Source organism: Cebus imitator, unplaced genomic scaffold, assembly GCF_001604975.1.
Source record: "Cebus imitator isolate Cc_AM_T3 unplaced genomic scaffold, Cebus_imitator-1.0 Scaffold188, whole genome shotgun sequence".
In the NCBI taxonomy this organism is placed as follows: Eukaryota; Metazoa; Chordata; class Mammalia; order Primates; family Cebidae; genus Cebus; species Cebus imitator.
This window is the reverse complement of record NW_016107503.1, coordinates 4,029,611-4,048,884: the sequence shown is the minus strand read 5'-3', so window position 1 is coordinate 4,048,884 and position 19,274 is coordinate 4,029,611. Positions and strand designations below refer to the sequence as shown.

The following is a 19,274-nucleotide window of genomic DNA, read 5'->3' as shown; positions in this document are numbered from 1 at the left end:
TTTGAGACAGAGGACAGAGTCTTGTTCTGTTGCCAGGCACCAGGCTGAAGTGCAGTGGCCCGATCTCGGCTCACTGCAACCTCCACCTCCCAGGTTCAAGCAATTCTCCTGCTTCAGCTTCCTGAGTAGCTGAGACTACAGGCGCACACCACCATGCCCAGCTTATTTTTGCAGTTTTAGTAGAGATGGCGTTTCAACATGTTGGCCAGGATGGTCTCCATCTCTTGACCTTGTAATCCGCCCACCTCAGACTCTCAAAGTGCTGGAATTACAGGCGTGAGCCACCGTGCCCAGCCCTTACTTTTTTTTTGAGATACTCTTGCTCTGTTGCTGAGGCTGGAGTGCAGTGGAATGATCTCAGCTTAGGAGCCTGCGCCACCACACCCAGCTAATTTTTGTATTTTTAGTAGAGACGGGGTTTTATCATGTTGGCCAGGCCGGTCTCAAATCCTGGACCAGCCTCCCAACGTGCTGGAATTACAGTCAGGAGCTGCCATGCCCGGCCATGTGCCAATGACATTCTAAGGGGACAAGTGCCTTCCTGGCTTAACCGAGGGAGAGGCACAATAGAAGGACATGGTGGACATTACACACAGATATTTTGTTGCACAGGATGGACAGCTAAACTTCTAAGACATTTTATTTTATTTTTTGAGATACGATCTTGCTCTGTTGCCCAGGTTGCAGCAGTGGCACGATCATAGTTCACTGTAGCCTCAGCTGCCTGGGCTCAAGTGATCCTCCTGCCTCCGTCTCCCAAAGTGCTGGGATTACCGACCTGAACCACTACACCCGGCTGAAATATTTTAAAAAGTCCTTCAACATCTGCAATTGTTTGTGTGTATATATATATATATATATATATATATATATATATATATTTATATATATATTAGAATTAAAATAAAATATGTGTATATATATAATAAAATATATAAATATTTTATTTTATTATTACATAAGTATATATGATTACATTATGTATAATAAAATATGTATCTATTTTATTATATATTATATACATTTATTTAAAAAACATATATATGTATTTTTTAGAGATGAAGTCTCACTATGTTGCCTAGGCTGGTCTTGAACTCCTGAGCTCAAGTGATACTCCCACCTTGGCCTCCCAAAGTTCTGGGATTATATGTGCAAGTCACGAGGCCTGGCCCTGTTTCTTTTGAAAATTTATTTATTTTGAGACATAGTCTTACTCTGTCACCCAGGCTGGAGTGCAGTGGCGTGATCATGGCTCAATGCGGCCTCAGCCTCCTCAGGCTCAGATGATCCTCTCACCTGATCCTCCTGAGTAGCTGGATCTACCAGCATACACCACCATGCCTGGCCAATTTTTGTATCTTTTTAACAGAGTTTCATCAAGTTGCCCCGGCTGCTGTCCAGCTCCTGAGCTCAAGAGATCTGCCCACCTCAGCCTCCGAAGTGTTGGTATTACAGACGTGAGCCGCTGTGCTCAGCCTGTAATTGTTTCCTGTGGTGACCAAGTCACATGGGTCCTGAGAAGACAGGTCACAGTGACCTCTTTGATAGCTATATTTTTCCCTGACTGATCTATTTCAGAGACTATGTCCATAAAAATCAGCCCATCTGAGAAACATCACTGGAGCCGACAGAAACCTGCAATTAACAGACCTGGATCCTTAGCGCTATTGGCCCTTGTTCCCTCAGTTCTTCTGTTTTCATGAGCAGAAATTGAATCTTTTGCTTTTATATACTAAGTAGGATCATTGACAAGTCCTTTCCTTCTCTCTCTCTCATGTTTGCATTGTTGTTTTCTGCCATCAGTGGCATCAGTGTAAGTTTCTGATTTTGATGTTATGAAGTGCAGTGCACTTTAAAGTCCAAATAAATCTGTCATTGATATTTTAAATGGCTGAGATTTATTTATTTATTGAGACAGAGTCTCACTCTGTCACCCAGGCTGGAGTGCAGTACCTCCATCATGGCCCACCACAGCCTCAACCTCTCGGCTCTGACAATCCTCCCACCTCAGCCTCCCAAATAGCTGGGACCACATGGGCATGCCACCACACCCAGCTAATTTTGATTTTTTTTGTAGAGAGGAGGGCTCACTGTTTTTCAGGCTGGTCTCGAGAGAACTCCTGGGCTCAATCAATCCTCCCACCTCAGCCTACCATTTACACTGACTGCAGAGATGCATTTGGAGAAGATGAGGATTTTGGAATGCTTTAGAAGCAACGTAGCTTTCTGAACTCATCAGGTCAACCCATCAAAAATGACCAATAAGTTTCTGTCCTCTTGGAAGCAACTTGAAAACCTGAATCTTTGGCCATCATCAAAATTCCTGGCCATTAAAAATTCGATACTCCAGAGAGCAAGGACAACCATTTTGCTGATGCTGCAGCTAAGATGCAGTTCTGAAGGTGACATGAGACACAGATTCCTCAAAATGACGTTGCTGATTTACGACCCATTGAAGACTTTATTAGAAGCACAAGTGGGCTGGGCACGGTGGCTCATGCCTGTAATCCCAGCACTTTGGGAGCCTGAGGTGGGTGGATCACCTAGGTGGGTGGATCACCTGAGGTGGGCGGATCAATTGAGGTTAGGAGTTTGGTTGGGCCTAGCCTGACCAATGTAATGAAACCCTGTCTTTACTAAAAATACAAAAAGTAGCTGGTGTGGTGACACACGACTGTAGTCCCTGCTACTTGGGAGGCAGAGGCATGAGAATCACTTGAACCTGGGAGGCAGAGGTTGCAGTGAGCCCAGCTCACGCCACTGCACTCCAGCCTGGGTGACAGAGCGAGACTCTTAAAAAAAGAAAAAGGAAAGAAAAAAAAAGGCATAACTGGGAGCTCCCAAGCAGGAAAGCGATCTCCGGAAAGATAAAGGCAACAAGTGTTTTCCAGAAACAGGCATATGGTACGGGCCCGGTGACACACTGATCCACCCCTTAGGCTTCAGTTATCCTGTTGACAGTAGTTCATAAGCTGACTCATTGGAATTCAGACAAAATGTTAGAGGGGGAAAGCAATGGCATTCGTCATCATCTATGATTGCACAAAACTTTTATTTTACCCATACTGTCTGTCCCAAACATAACTCTGGAAAACTGCTTCATGGGTATCAGGGACATTTTACCTTGATGACCTTCAAGATATGGCCATTAAATTTATCCAGCTCTCTCTGGGAGTTATAGATACCTTCTGGTGCTGATTTGTATGTGCTCTCACTGGGGTGAAGCATTTCCGTGCTGATGGGCCACAGCCCAAGTAGCAGGTAGATTCTGATTAGAAAAGGTCATTCCTCATAAGGCGCCATCTGACCTCCATAGCAACCAAGGAACTCACTTCATTGGTCAGGTAGTTGGATCCATGTGTAAGGTTTGCCTGTGTCCCAGCACTCCCATTGTGCCTATCACCCCTAATCCTCAGGGCCGATGGAGTGCACTAATGATACAATAAAAACCCAATGCTCAAAGCTAACAGATGTTTTTAGCCTTTCTTCAGCAAGGATATCCCATGAGTTCTGGAAAACGTGCACGCTCTCCCTTTGAAATAATAACAGGAAGACTCATGCAGAGGTTAGAAGAAGGTGCTTGTGAATCTGCACTTCTCTTTCTTTCTTTCCTTCTTTCTTTATCTTTCTTTCTTTCTTTTTTCTCTCTTTCTTTCTTTCTTTTTCTGTCTTGTTTTTACTCCATCTTGCTTCTAAGAATCTGCACTTCTTAAAGGTGACATTCTCCATTATTGCTAAGATCTCACAAAACTTCTTACGAAGAACTCCACATTAATAAAGAATTCCTTTCATGATGAACTCTTGGGAGATGAAAATATCAAAAATCATGGCCTGTAACCTGGAGATGTTGTTGACTGGAAACAACGACAAATAAAACCTTCCCTCCAAGCCTGTTGGAAGGGACCACATCACGTATTATTATTATTTTATTTATTTATTATTATTTTGAGATGGAATCTCACTGTTTTCCCCAACCCATAATGCAGTGATACAATCATGATTCACTGTAGCCTGAAACTCCTGGGCTCAAGCCATCCTTCTGCCTCATCCTTCCAAGTAGCTGGGACCACAGGTACATACACTGCACCTGGCTTCATCAGGTTGTATTGACCAATCTCTGTGCCAGGAAACCTAAGGGCATTGACACATGGATTCATGTTGCTCTTATAAAAGGCAACCCTACCAGAGCGGACATCTGTCAGTGGAGATTTTCACTTAAAGGTGACTCGCAATCTTCTTGACCGAGGTGGCAAACAGCTGACATTTATTGCAGTCCCGTTTCGCCCAAGATACCGGCCTGTGTAACCAGTTACAATTCCAGCGCTTACTGCACCTGAAAGAGTTGATCTCTTTTTCTGTTGACTGGAACGCATGAATCGTTAGGGCTCCTTTAAGTTGTAGGAGTCCTCTCATGGTGGTTTTGGTAAAATCACCCTATATGCATATTCTCTTAACATCTGACACACTAGTCCTGTTGTGTATGTGTCTATACATATATATACATACGCAGCAAAATGTGTCAGATCAGGTTTCTGTTTCACTGTCCTAATTAATGTGATTACAGCATGGAGGGATAATTCTCTAATCAGAATCTCACAAACTATTGCCACTGTGGGAAATTTGATAAGGTGCCAGGTTTGCCACTCAAAACCACAAACTGCATTTTTTTTTTAAGACAGTGTTTCACCGTGTTGGTCAGGCAGGTCTTGAACTCCCAACCTCAGGTGATCCGCCCGCCTTGGCCTCCAAAGTGCTTGGATTACAGGCGTGAACCACCGTGCCCAGCCATACAAACTGCTCTTGAGCATAATGACCTATTGGTATGTCCTGTGCTAAATTTCACTGGCATTCCACCTCATCGCAGTCACAATGCAATTCAGGATCATATCAAGTAAAACCTGTTTATCAGATCTGTCTGAGTCACCCTAACCTCAGTGTAACCCATATAATCGTACTGTCAAAATAACTGCCTGTGATCCCAGCACTTTGGGAGACTGAGGCAGGAGGATCACTCGAGCCGAGGAGTTTGAGATGAACCTGGGCAAAATGGTGAAACTCCATCTCCACAAACTATATACAAATTAGCTGGGTGTGGTGGTGCTCACCTGTAGTCTCAGCTACTCAGGAGAATGAGCTGAGAGGATCACTTGAGCTCAGGAGTTCAAGCTTGCAGTAACCCTGATGACGCCACTGCACTCCAGCCTGGGCAAAAGAGTGTGACCCTGTCTCAAAAAAATAAATAAATAAGCTGGGTCTGGTGGTGTGTGCTTGTAGTCCCAGCTGCTTGGTAGGCTGAGCCACTGAGCCCTGGAGGACAAGGGGTCAAGGCTGTACTGAGCTGTGATCTTGCCACTACACTCCAGCCTCAGCAACAGAATGAGACCCTGTCTTAAAAAGTAACAATAATAAAAATAAAAAATAAAAAACCAACCAAGCAAAAAATTGTCGCTTCACTCCTAAATAACGGTGGTAAACACCATGATGCTGTTGGAAAGCTAAAAAGAAAACACTCCCTCCTGCTATCAGGATCCAACCTGCCCTCTTGCTCTAAATTCCTGACCCATGATTTAAATGCCCAAAAGCTGATGTACACAAATTACAGTGCACTTACCTGTTCTGCACCAGAGTTTATTTTTGTCTCTTGAACAGATCACCATCCATGGCCCTATAAATGTCTAAGGGCATGGAATGACGAAGTGCAATGTCATTATTGTTACGTGTTTCTCATCGCTTTACTTCTGAGAAAACTAATTTCATGGTATTCCGAGGACTAGAGATGATTCGACAAGTGATAACAGCTGGAGACTTAACTGAGGCCTCTCTCTCTCTCTCTCTCTCTCTCTCTGGCCACTCTGTGATGCCCTTTTTTCTTTCTTTTTTTCTTTTTTTTGAGGCAGAGTCTCGCTTTGTCACCCAGGCTGGAGTGCAGTGGCACAATCTTAGCTCACTGCAACCTCCGCCTCCCAGGTTTAAATGATTCTCATGCCTCAGCCTCCTGAGTAGCTGGAATTACAGGCATATACGACCACACCTGGTTAATTTTTGTATTTTCAGTAGAGGTGGGTTTTGCTGTGGTGCCCAGGCTCGTCTGGACTCAGGCGATCCACCCACCTCGGCCTTGTGAGGTGCTGGGATTACAGTGTGAGCCACTGCACCTGGTTGTAATGCCCCTTCCATTGGACTTTTGGGTACCCTTAAAAATTCCTCAGAGAGGTGGCTCCTTTCCTCCCCTGTCCCCAGCTTGGTACAGGACAATCCAGGAATGAGTCTTTCCGGCAAAGAGGGACACGCTGACTAAGCTTTTGATCATCAATGCTTTTAAGAAGAAAAATTGAAAAAAAAAATTTTATCTGAGGAATCTGAGACATCCCAAAGGCAGACAGAAGCGCACGTCTTTGTCAGAACCTCGGTATGATTTGATGGGCCTGGAAACCAATATCCAAGCAGTTCTTAGCCACTGGATTGGTGGACTGCTTTTGTTCAGAAACTTCTCCACTAGGAATTAGAAGCATACATTAGTGATGACGGTCCCGGATCAAGGGACATTTCTTAAACATTCTAAAAACCTGGCTGGGAGTGGTGGCTCACATCTGTAGTCTCAGCACTTTGGAAGGCCAAGGTGGGCGGATCACCTGAGGTCAGGAGTTCAAGACCAGCCTGGCCAACATGGTGAAACCCTGTCTTTTTATTAGAAAAAAAAAAAAAAAAAAATTCTAAAAACCTGTTTGCTCATCAGTAAAGCACTGAAAGTTGCTTTCGGTTTTGGTTCACATATTTTATAGTTGAGAAGGCAATGTCTGCTGCTGGGGTTAGAAGTAAATGGCTCATCTTCACTCAACTACATCAGTCCATAGGACATACGGCTTCCACTCGCAGTGTCCTGAACACTCACTGGGCATCCTGCGCGTTCTAGCCGGTTTTGTTTGGAGCCGCGGGTTTCTGCACGCACCCTGGTTGGAATGGCAGAGGCTTCTCCGGACGTGCGGATCTATGAGTGCTATTCCCGGGGTAGCCACCAGGGGATGCCACAGGCCACCCCCCCAACCCCGCAACACACACACACCACACCCGACAGCCACCCCGACCCCGTTCTCCCCATGTTTTCAGGTTGGGCCCGGTAGTTTCTATTCACCAGGACATTACAAATCAGAAGTGTGTGGGGTCAGAAAACACCCTGGGAGAGGCTGGCAAAATGCCCAGAACGGCCATCACTAGGCCTGGGGCTTTCTTGCGTGGTGAAATGTTCGTGTTCACGTAGTGCAGGGACAAGCCCAGTGAGATACTTGTGGGAGCTAAAAACAGATGAACTCACAATGCCATTTGAGAGGGTACTACGGAATATGCCGGGTGCTACGTGTTGGGAGACAGCTAAGTATTTTCTGTCCATGAAGGTGATAAGCGAGGGCCTGAAGAAAGAGGGACGGGGAGGACGCAGGCGGCAGAAGTAGGAAGAGGCGGCCGGAGGGCGGGAGGGATGGGTCGGGGGGCTATCTAGAACGCTGCCGGGCAATGGATGTAGGATGTGGAAGCGAAACATCAAACAAGAAAACTGCCACTTAAGTGAAGTCTGAAGAAAGAGGAGCTGCGTAAACGACAGGAGATAGCAGGGAAACTAGACCGGCTCCTCATCAAACGTCCCGCCTTCTACTTCAGGGACGATGGCAGCGCATTTCCGCTGAGACAAGGTGAGGCTGTGGTTCTGACCTATGGGCCTCAATGAATCTGCACGAGGGCACCTGGGCGCTGGCAGAGCCGTTCCCCTGCACGAAGTAAGCGTGTTATGTCCCCGGAAGGGGACACTAAGAGACAAAGGCCCTGCTTTGATCCCAAAGATGAGCGCCCCTCTGCGTAGTTCCTACCTGGCCCTAGGAGGTGAGAACCCACTCCTCAGCAGCACAGAAATTCCGGGACCTCTAAAGGTGACTGACTTGAGGGGTAGGGAAAAACGCGAAGGTTCTCAAAGAGCGTGTGAAAAGCCAAGAGACTGGAGGCTACAGAGCCATCTCTGCAAAAAAAAAAAAAAAAAGCCCCTATGCAGGAAAACCTGTGTAGCCATCTCGATAGTAAGGTTGTGTTAAACTGTGTAACCAACTCCATAGTAAAGTTGTGTGAAACTATCTCCACGGGCGACACTCGTTAATTCTACAACAGAAAAGACAGCGACAGTTTTCTCATCCCTTCCCAGCTTTATCAACTGGAATAGCACGACGCCCACCAGAACGAAAAACCAAGCAAATGAGAACCAGCCCTTGGCGCAATCTACCTTTGGTACCCCAAAAGGCCAGGGGAGAGCGCGAACGCAGTCCCCCACTACCACAAATTATGCAGTCGAGTTTCCCACATTTGGGGAAATCGCAGGGGTCAGCACATCCGGAGTGCAATGGATAAGCCTCGCCCTGGGAAAACCACCTTCGTGATCATGGTGTCTCCCCTGCCAGGTAAGTATGAGGTCGCCCGCCTCCGCCCTGCCGGAGCCGCACACGCCTCACCCTTTACACGCACGGTCACTTGCCCGGGGCTTCCTCTCCGCACCCCGGCCATCCCGAGCTCTCCCAGCCCGGACACACAGCTGGGACTCTCAAATCCAAGGCCGGTCCTGGATTGCTCCCACAGCACCAGAAATCCCTCGTGGCCAAGCAGCAGCCCCCGCGCTGCCTCATCTACATAGACACCACCCTCTCCGTGACGTCACCGGCCCCGCCTCTCCCAGTTCCGGTCTGTCCCACCGTCGCTCAGCGACCAACCCGCTGTCGGAGCTGGAGGGGAAGTGACGTCGGCCTCTCCCTCCCCTCCCGCCGCATCTGTTCGCTCCCGAGGAGGCGCGTCCTTGTCCTGCTGCCCAGGTCACTTTAGGCCGCCAGCTGGAACCTGTGCACCCTTCTTCAAATAATGGCTTTTAATTCGCAGACGAGAATGTTTAGGATTACAAAGAAAACTTGCTCTTTTCACATATGGTTATCCTGGTGCTGTAGCATTCCGCTTGAAATTGAAAGTCCTTCAATATCAGAGAGAAACCATATTGTTTCAAAAAACAACCGACAACAACAACAAAAGAAAACCACTGCAAATCCTAATGCCTTCGCCTTAATGTAATGTATTACACATTATTAATTAACGTATTAAACATTAATCCTTTAGAGGATTCCTTTAGAAAAGTGTCTCTAACTGTGATCGGGAGTTCAGGAATTCCTCCATGTTTGTTTCTGTCTTACCGTCTTCAGTTAAGTTCATGCACTATTAAATGAAATAATAGTAAACTAAAAATAGAGTCTAAGCTCAATTTTACAAAAACATATATTTATATATGGCCTCCTTTATTGATTTTTCTTCTGTGGGGCGGGCAGGGGACAGTCTAGCTAAAATACACATTCTCTCTGTAGATACACCAGAAGAACACGACTCCATCAGCGTTGCCCTCATGTTAACAAAAGTGATTTTAACTTAAGGTGATCAGAAATCTTACATATCTGTACCTTTTCTGTACTGGTGGTATGGTGCATGTATGATTTAAAAAAAGGAGAGGAACTTCAAAATGGTTTGGAAGAAAAATATGTACATGTGCAAATAGTACTTAATTCCAGGTGGTGGAAATATGGATGACTGGTTATCTTCTTCTTTCTGTATCTTTTATATTTTTAAATGGAAAAAGTCAATGACCTGGAAGTGAAAGAACAGATCAGATATGGAAGGGGTTTGGGGCAGGTGAGAGGAAAATGTAAAGGGGAGGACAAACCCAGTTCTGGCAGGAATCATGCTTAAGTTGAAGGTTTCTGGGGAGCAGTTGTTGGGAGAAGAAGGGTGTGGGGGAGGCAGGAGAATCGTGAAAGATTTAGGACAGTGTACTGCCTCTCATATCATTCCTCCTCCTTTTGCATTTCTTAAAGAAATACACACTTACATTTCTTTTCAAGCATATGTGCCATTTGTGTTTTTCTTTTATTAATATAACTGGTGAGTTTATCTTGCTGGTTGCTCAGAAAAGTCCATGGAGCTGAGAACAGCAGGCTTCCTGCAATAGAGAAAGAATCGAATGCATGCAGAGCCAGCTAAGCAACAGGACAGAGGTTTATTATTACTCAAATCTGCCTCTCCCCAAATTCAGAGACTAGGGTTTTTCTAACGGATAGTTTGGCTGGCAGAGGACTAGGGAATGGGGAAAACTGATTGGTTGCGTAGGGGTTCGTGAAATCACAGGGAGTTGGACCTTGTCTTCTTGCACTGAGTCAGTCCCTGGGTGGGGGCCACAGGACCAGAAGAGCCAGTTCACCTCTCTGGGTGGCACCAGCTAGTTCATCATATGACAGGGTCTGAAAAACACCTTGAATGCCAATCTTAGGTTTTATACGAATGATGTCATTTATAAGCACAACTGGGGAGTTTAGGAATCGTGTGGCTTCTGGCTGCTTGGCTCCTGAGCCATAATTTTCAATCTTGTGGCTAATTTGTTAGCTTTACTAAGGAGCTCTGATGCCCAAGAAAGGAAGGAGTTTGTCTCAGGAAGGGGCTGTTATCATCTTTGTTTCAGACTTACAGTTGGAAGTAAATTTCTCCCATATTTAGCCTGGCCTATGCCCAGGAATAGCCAAGGGCAGGTTGGAGGTTAGAAGCAGGTGCAGAGCTCAGGGTCACTTAGCCGGGGAAGGAGAATTTGAAAGTAGGAATTTGAACTGAAGGCAGCCTGGCTCCAGAAGGCATTCTCAGAACCACTGCGTTTGTACTGCTCCTGGTGAATGTGCCCTTGCAAAAACTATGACAGTGAGAAAAACCTGACATAGGAAAAGTATGACTGTCAAAGAAATCTGACCTGAGTGACCCTGAGCAGGTTAGTTAACATCTCTGCATCTCAGCCCTCTCACATGGAAGATGATGGTGCAACCTTGGCCTGTAAGGACTAAATAAGTAATCACACACATTCATCAGCTGTGCCTGCCATGTGGTACTGTGCATATCAGGCACAGTCAAGGAGTGTGGGTCTGTTACTCATTTGCATGTTTGCTCTTGTAGTTACCTGCAGCAGTGCACAAAGAGCAGATGTGGCCAGGTGCCAGGGCTCATGCCTGTAATCCCAGCACTTTGGGAGGCCAAGGTGGGTGGAGAACCTGAGGTCAGGAGTTTGAGACTAGCCCGGCCATCATGGTGAAACTCCATCTCTACTAAAAATACAAAAATTAGCCCGGCAAGATGGTGCACCTGTAATCCCAACTACTCGGGAGGCTGAGGCAGAGGAATCACTTGAACCGAGGAGGCAGATGTTCCAGTGGGCTGTGATTGTGCCACTGCACTATAGCCCGGGTGATAGAGTGAGACTCCATATTTAAAAAAACAGAGATGTGATGAAAACCGGTTGTATTGAAGTCACAGCAGTGATACTTTCCAGTGGCTGTGCACCCTCCCAGGGAGACTGCGGCAATCCTCTCACCAGCAGCGATCTCCTGGGGTGGGAGGTCCCAGGAAGGCCCGTCAATCTTCAGCAGGTTTGACCCTCAAGGAGCTTCAGGGAATGAGCCACAGAAGTGTTTCTCCGGCTGCGCATGGTGGCTCACACCTATAATCCCAGAACTTTGAGACGCCAAAGTGGGAGGATCACCTGACATCAGGAGTTCAATACCAGCCTGATCAACATGGAGAAAGCCCATCTCCACTAAAAATATGAAATTAGCTGGGCATGGTGGTTCATGCCTGTAATCCCAATTACTTGGGAGGCTGAGGCAGGAGAATCACTTGAACTCGGGAGGTAGAGGTTGCGGTGAGCCAAGATCACACCATTGCACTTTAGCCTGGGCAACAAGAGTAAAACTTGGTCTCAAAACAAAACAAAACAAAACCCTATTTCTCTCTGGGAGGAACTGGGTCTTTATTAGCTCATCTGTTCAGCTCATCCGAAGGGGATTAGTGATTCAATTTCTTGCTTCAAATCAGACTTAATAAAATTTGTGTAGTTTTAAAGTGGAAGACATTTGTACACGTAGGGGAGGAAATATGACTGTTCCTTACCCAGCCTAGGTTCACTGCTGAGACCCTTACAGCAAAAGACAGACTAACAAGAGAAGAGCATACCTAGTTATTTAATGTCAGTTTCACATGATGGGAGTGAGTTCCAAAGGAAATGAAGGCCCATGGAAACAACGAAACCTCAGGGTTTTTCCTTTTTTTTTTTTAAGTAGGTTAGATGAAGAGTGGATAGTCATAGAGAAGTGTGATGGACTAAAAGGAGTACAATGTGGGTGACCCCCACACAGGTACTGAGGAAGGGGAGCTAAGCAGAATCCTGGCACAATTAAGACCTGGAGATGTCTCAGTGTATAGTGTTACTACTCAATGATTTCCTTTTATATACTCCTCTATATAATCATATATTAGTTTATAGAATTAGGCCTTGGAGAAAATCTCAGCTTATAGTGTTACTACTGTTATTTCCCTTTATACAATCCTCTCTATATAATCACATACTATTAGTTCATAGAATGAGTGCCTAAAGAATATCTTACCACTCAGTTATTTCCATATATGTGTATATATATATAACTATATCTTAGTATATAAACAAAGGAATGCCCAGAGTAGACACAATACAGAGCATGAATTAAGGAATAAGCAGCTTATAATCGGAGGAATGCCTAGAGCAGACACAGTGCAGAGCATGATTTAAGGGAAAAACAGTTACACCAGGACAAGAATTCATGGCCCAGGTGGCAGCATTCAGTATTGTAAAGATACCCGCTGTATGGCAGGCTTGGGGCGAGAGCCACTCGTCATGATAAAGGAGTTGTAGGACCTTGCTCCAGTTCTTGTGGAAGGCTGCCCTCAGACCGGCAATCCACCTTGGTGACTGTGAAGTTTATCAGCTCTTGCTACTGTGCTGCTTGAAAAGCATCTTCCCATAGAATTCATTGGAAGCTGCCAGCAGGTGGCGTAGACCCTGACAGCTCTGTCACTGCTGTGTGACTTAAAGCATCCTCCTATAAATCTTCTTAGTAGCTTGCCCATAAATAGAGGTATTGCACACTGCACCCTCTTCACTGCGCACGGCCCACCTCCATGCCTCGGTGACCTAATGGGAATGTACTCCCTGCTGTGCACTGTCCCCCTTCCAGCCTAGGTGACCTAATGGGTCATTGTTTTATTGCTCACGACCCTATCACTATCCTTAAAGATGACTTCACTCACTGCCCTACCCCCTAACCCATACACAATAAATACTCATGCTTCTGGACATTGGGGGCCTCGCCTGACTCCACTCATAGGTGGCGTGGCCCCCCGAGCCCAGCTGCATTTTCTTTGTACTTCTGTGTCCTGTCTCTTTATTTCTCGGATCCTGTGCCTCAGCACAGCATAAGGCACACCCCACGACCCTGTGGGCCATCAGCCCTACAGTACGATCTAATGGTAATAAACTGGGGAAACATAGCAGGCCTATATGTTCAGACTCTTCTCTGTGTCCCCGTATCTTCAGACACAAGGATGCACCTTTCCTCTGGGTACAGAGAAGGCACCCCTCACGTGAGAGTGGTACAATTGGCTTCAGGGAAGAAGGGCAGGGGGAGGGTGACAGTGGCCTTCCTGCTCCTATTTTCTCAAATTCCTTTAGTATAAAATATTTAGGAGCCCAAGGTGTTATATTTTGGAGTAGTGTGTCCTGAACCCCATCATTCACAGGCTACAAAACCCAGAATCTATGAGGAATGATACATGTGACTATAAAATATTTAAATGCAAAATACAAATGATGGCTGGGCATGCAGGACAGCATTTTGGGAGGCCCAGGCAGGCAGATCACTTGAGTCCAGGAGTTCGAGACCAGCCTGGCCAAAATGGCAAAAACCCCCATCACTACAAAATAAACAAAAATTAGCTGGACACCGTGTTGTATACCTGTGATCCCAGCTACTAGAGGAGGGTGGGCTGAGGATCAACTTAAACAATATATGTAAAAACAAATGTTTTTATTTTCCTTTAAGTTTAGACAAGGGAAGTAGTTGGAGTGGGGAAGGAACAAAGAAATCTGTAAGGAATTGTGATCGGTTGATTGTAAACAGGAGTGATTTGCATGCACTGTATACTGTTATGAAATTCACACATGCTGCCAAGCTGGTGGTGAGCAGCAGCAACGATGGCAGTGTCCCGGCCCCACACTTCTCTCTAGGGGTAACAATTTTCAATGCACCTACTGCTCTTTGTGCAATTTTCCATCCCAGGCCCTCAGTCCAGCCTACGAGAGGAAATGGAGTGTGTGTGTTTTCCTTCCTGCGGGTCCACTCCAAGGAGCCAACAAGGCAGCTCTCTCCCACCCCCCACCACACCCCCCCTACACCCTCCAAACTGATCCCCTCACAGACTGCAGTGTTTTTCAATCCTTTGTAACTGCTGCAAATTTTCATATTTTCAAAATATGAAAATCAGAGCGATGGTCCTGAGCCCCTGGAGGGACATCTTAGCTCGCCCTCAACACCCACCATGAGCCTCATCCAAAGAGTTCTGCTGAGCAGAAGAAAACATTTTTGCATCTGTCTTGTTCTAAGGTGTCATATTCTCCTTGGGGCGGGGTCCTGGCCAGTCGAAGGGGAGCCCCACAGTCCGACACGCATCCTTCTGGGCTACTCAGCCTCCTCTTCCCTGTGGCCCTGCAGGAGATCCTTCCAGGCTGCGGAGGATCCGGACCAGGGCTCCCAGTCCGCGAGCTTAAGAGGCCGCTGCGTGGATTTCTCTTTCTGGCTGAGATCTTGGGACCAAAGAATGAGATTTCCAGAGTCAGGTTCCAAAGCTTAGTGAAACAGCGACAAAGAGCCCGCAATAGAGACGTGGGAGCTAGAAATTCAGCATATAACCTGAATATGAAGAACAGAGTAAATTAACATTCGGAATAGGATGAGCCATCTGAGTAAAACAGTATTACTCCTAAGTTAGGTCTCCAATCATTGACTCTAAACCCAGACACAATCACCAATGACTGAGCTAACCCCACCGAAATTCCTCATACCACCGTTGCTTACGAAAAAGACAATGGGTGCCATTAAGGATTTTCTGGGTGAAAGGAATCTCCGGGTCTAGGATTGAGGTGTAGCAGCCATGTCAGTGGAGGAGACCTCTCACTCCAAAACCCGGGGTCACGGGGTGTGGGACTTACTGGGACGCTGGCGGTGCGCTCTGGCCCTCCGATTGTCTGGGGCCAGGAGGCTCGCTCAGGACGGGGATCCTCCAGGCTTGGTGACTCCGATTGGATGTTTCAGCAATTTCCCTGTGGACCAGGCCCCTGTGAGAGCCCAGTTTCTGGGACCCGGACCCCTGAGGAGGGGATAGGAGAGCGCAAGTGATATCGCCGGGGACGCGTCGCGAGGCGGGAGCAGGAGGGACGCTAGGACCTGCAGCGGCCCCCGCACTGCGGGACTTCCTTCCCTGGGACCCAAACCTTTCTCTCCTGTGACCCAGGACTTGAAACAAAGGGCAAACGAAATCCACGTCCCTTTCGCTTTATCTTTGAGGCGGGAGGGGCTCCAGAGTAAAAGACCAGCTTTTGTGCATAGCAAACAGCAAGGTCCCATCGAAATTTGAACTCGGATCGCTGGATTCAGAGTCCGGAGTGCTCACCGTTACACCATGAGACCACTAGGCAAGAGCAGTCTCAGTTATTGGCATTTGCAAGTGAATTTTCAGCCTCCAGAGTCACCAGAATTTCCTTTGCAGCTGTTTTCTTCTGGTCACACAGCACCTGAGTACCTTTAAACTACAATAGGAGGAGTGGCCCCAGACTGACCTGTCTCTGCTCTTCTCTTTAGGATTGTATCTCAGAGAATGAGATTAAGCACTATTTGGGATTAGGAACACGGAAGAGCTATATTTAGGCCTCCACAAAGCCACCAGCTCGGTGGAGTTGCCAGAGTTTCCCACCCGCTGGGGTTTCTTTCTTTCTCTTTGCAACTGTCCTCTTCCCTCTGTCCATGGAGCACCGCTGACCATTTCCAGAACGGGATTTGGAATATGCTGGGATTTCTGCTCTTCTTTTTCTTCTTCTTCTTCTGCCGTCTCCTCCTCCTCTTTCTCCTCTCCCTTCTCCTCCTCCTGTCATTCTAGATCCAACCCCTCCCTCCTCCTCCCTGTCTTCCTCACAGCCCCCCACACCCATTTTCCCAGCCCCCTCCAGCTCTCCATCCTTCCTGCCTCCTCCTCCTCCTCCGCTCCTTCTGGCCACCATTCCTCTTCCTTCTCTAGGCTCCCCCCCTGCCCACCACCGACCTCCCACGCAGCCTACACTCACAGAAAAATGCCTACCACGGTCCGAGAGGAAGTGGAGGAGGATGTTCATAGTCAGGACATTTTGGGGGATCTTTACTGGTGAGCGTGAGTGCAGCGACACCAACAGAGGTGACCAACGTCAGCCAGTCCTCAGGGCCTGGGCAGGACCGGCAGATCCAAGGCCACCCCATGCCTCGGGTGACCCAAAAGAGTCCTGCTCCCATTCCAGAAGACCGAATCCAGTTGCCAAAGTCCAAGGAAATTGACAGCAGCAGGAGCCTTTTTCTTTGCAAGTCCAGTTCCAAGTGGAAGGATCACGGTTTCCCATTCCAGCCACCGCGAGGCCAAGACACGGGGATTTGCATGACCCAGGACTCAGCCAGCACCCTGGACGCCTGGCTAGGGCCTGTGCAGAGAAAAGCTAGGCGTGGGCCCATGTCCACCTAGGCAGAGGCTCCTGGGGATGTGGGCGCTCACCAAGGATGCCCCTTCCATCGTCCTGAGGCCGTGAATCGTCCTATTTGGTGCCCCAAGAGCTGCCTCCCACAAAGTGAGCAGATGTGAAGAGCCACCAGATCCAAAAGGCAAAATCACAAGGCATTACCAGCTAGATAGGGACAGCGTCCCCTCTCTATTATGATTTAGATTCAAAGGGAAGATGTCATGGTCCCTAAACATCAGAGCATGACCAGGGCATGGCACCCACAACCTGCAGTGCCCTTGCCCCTGGTTAGGTGTAAGTTATTTCACTTAAGCAGACAAGTGCTGTCTTCTGGATTTTTCCTCAGTGGCTAGATCTGCCTCTCTCTCTCTCTCTCTCTCTCAGTCTCTCTCTGTCTCTCTCTCTCTCCCCCTCTCTCTGTCTCTGTCTCTCAGTCTCTCTCTCTCTCAGTCTGTCTCTCTCTCCCCCCGTCTCTGTCTCTCAGTCTTTCTCTCTCTCTCTCTCTGTCTCTCTCTCTTAGTCTCTCTCTTTCTCTCTCTCTTTCTCTGTCTCTCTCTGTCTCTGTCTCTCAGTCTCTCTCTCTCTCAGTCTGTCTCTCTCTCCCCCGTCTCTGTCTCTCAGTCTTTCTCTCTCTCTCTCTCTGTGTCTCTCTCTCTTAGTCTCTCTCTCTGTCCCTCTCTCTCTGTCTCTGTCTCTCCTCCTGAGCCCCCTCATTCTCTACCCACCTTTATTTTCTCTCTCTCTTTCCACTCGGCTGCCCCACTTCCACCTGCTTTCTCCTCTTTAGCTTTCATGGTTCCCCCTTCCCTGCCCACTGGCATCCCCCAAATTAATGCTGCTGCACTGTCGTGGGTGGGGAGATGTGTGTGGGTGTGGCTGGTGCCCTCCAGACATGTCCAGGATGGGGAACATGGTCCAGCTGTCAGTATAATGGTGTGAAAGAATGGCCACTTTTGAAAGCCTTTCACATCTCTCGATCCAGGATCTTTTGGGACTAGAAAGTTCTGGGCCACAGTGGAATTCTTGTCCCCCAGGAGCTGTGGGGATGCCTCCTTTCACTGAGCTGTCATGGTGTGGCTATGAAGTGCCAGGCCCTGCTGTGGAATAGGGAGATCATTGTGAGCAAGTCTCAAGTCACGACTCGTGGAGTGGTTCTGGAGCCCACCTCTGCAGGCATTGAGAGGTGTCGGAGACAAAGGGGCACGGCCAGTTTGCGTCCTTCCCGGGTGGCTACTCATTGGATCCTGGGGAAGTAGGAGCCAGTGCAAGGAGAGAAGCCCAGTGATAAAGCAAATGGACAACATGAGACCTGGGGCTGAGGCCCCACCCGCAGTGGGGCGGCTTCCAAAGCAGGCAAGGGGCAGTGGGGCAGGTCATGGCCTGGTGTTCTGGTGGCCGGCACCCCAGCTCCTTCATGTGGATGTCCAAACTCACCCAAAGGCCAGATTCAATATCTCTGTTCCCAGTGAATTCTGAATGTGTCCTTAGAGGAGAATGAAGACGTTGGGGAGCAGCTTCTCACCCCATGCTAACTGTATCTGATGTTACAGTATCATTTCTCTGTGCTAGAATTTGTTAGCATGTGGCCATTAATGGAAAGGATTGATGGTTTAAGCCCATTCCTGGATATTTTAGTCTTCACCTAAGTTCTCTCCCTTCCTTCCTCCCTCTCTCCCTTTTTTCCTTCCTTCCTTCCTTTTCTTTCTTTCTTTTTTGAAATGGAGTCTCTCTCTGACACCAGGCTGGAGTGCAGTAGCATGATCTCAGCTCACTTCAACTTCCGCCTGCTGGGTTCCAGCGATTCTCCTGCCTCAGCCTCCCAAGTAGGTGGGACTACAGGAACACGCCACCATGCCCAGCTAATTTTTGTGTTTTGAGGTAGAGATCGGGTTTCACCATATTGGCCAGGCTGGTCTTGAGCTCCTGACCTCAGGTGATTTGTCCACCTCAGCTTCCCAAAGTGCTGGGATTACAGGTGTGAGCCACTGCTCCCAGTCTCCCTTTCTTTTTAAATAGACCACTTTGCTCTGAAATCTAAGTTCTTTTTCTGACTTCTAATTCTTTCTCAGAATTTGCCAAATCTCTGAAGCTACCTTTATCTTTCAGTCAAGGAGCTTATTCTGTAGTCTCCTTCTCCTTTGATCTGTGGTTCCAAGTATTTGGCAAGTTCTGCCATCCAAGGTGGTTTCGCCCTGTCCTTACCAGAACCTGCACTATCAGGAGTGCTGATGCCACTGCGACCTAACTGATCTGCCCTCTGGATTCCAGGGACACCCCTAGGACAGAGGGTGAAACACAGACATTGAAATCTTCAACTGTCTGACTCCAGGTTGTGCACCTCAATGCCCAGTATTAACCACACAGTATCAGGATACCGCCAAATACTGGAGCTTTCACATTCTAATTTAGAAAAATGTATAGATATTACTTTATACAACAGTTCTAGGCTTACAGATAAATTGAGCAGATACTGTAGAGGGTTCCCATGTGCCTCCTGTCCTTCAATACACAATTTCCCCCATTAGTATCTTGCAATAGTGTGGTACATTTGTTACATTGGATGAGCCAATATTGGTAATTTTTTTTTTTTTTTTTTTTTTTT

At 47.4% G+C, this 19,274-nt stretch overlaps 1 protein-coding gene and 1 non-coding gene across 2 annotated transcripts in view; one reads left to right on the top strand and one right to left on the bottom strand.

Annotated features, from left to right (window-relative positions):
* Nucleotides 1–19,274, top strand: part of LOC108316401 (neuroblastoma breakpoint family member 10-like) — a 163,908-nt gene that overhangs the window by 93,172 nt on the left and 51,462 nt on the right. The window lies entirely within an intron of this gene.
* On the bottom strand, nt 8,283–8,446 carry LOC119473851. The gene has a single exon (XR_005203092.1). It is a non-coding gene; the product is annotated as a U1 spliceosomal RNA (small nuclear RNA).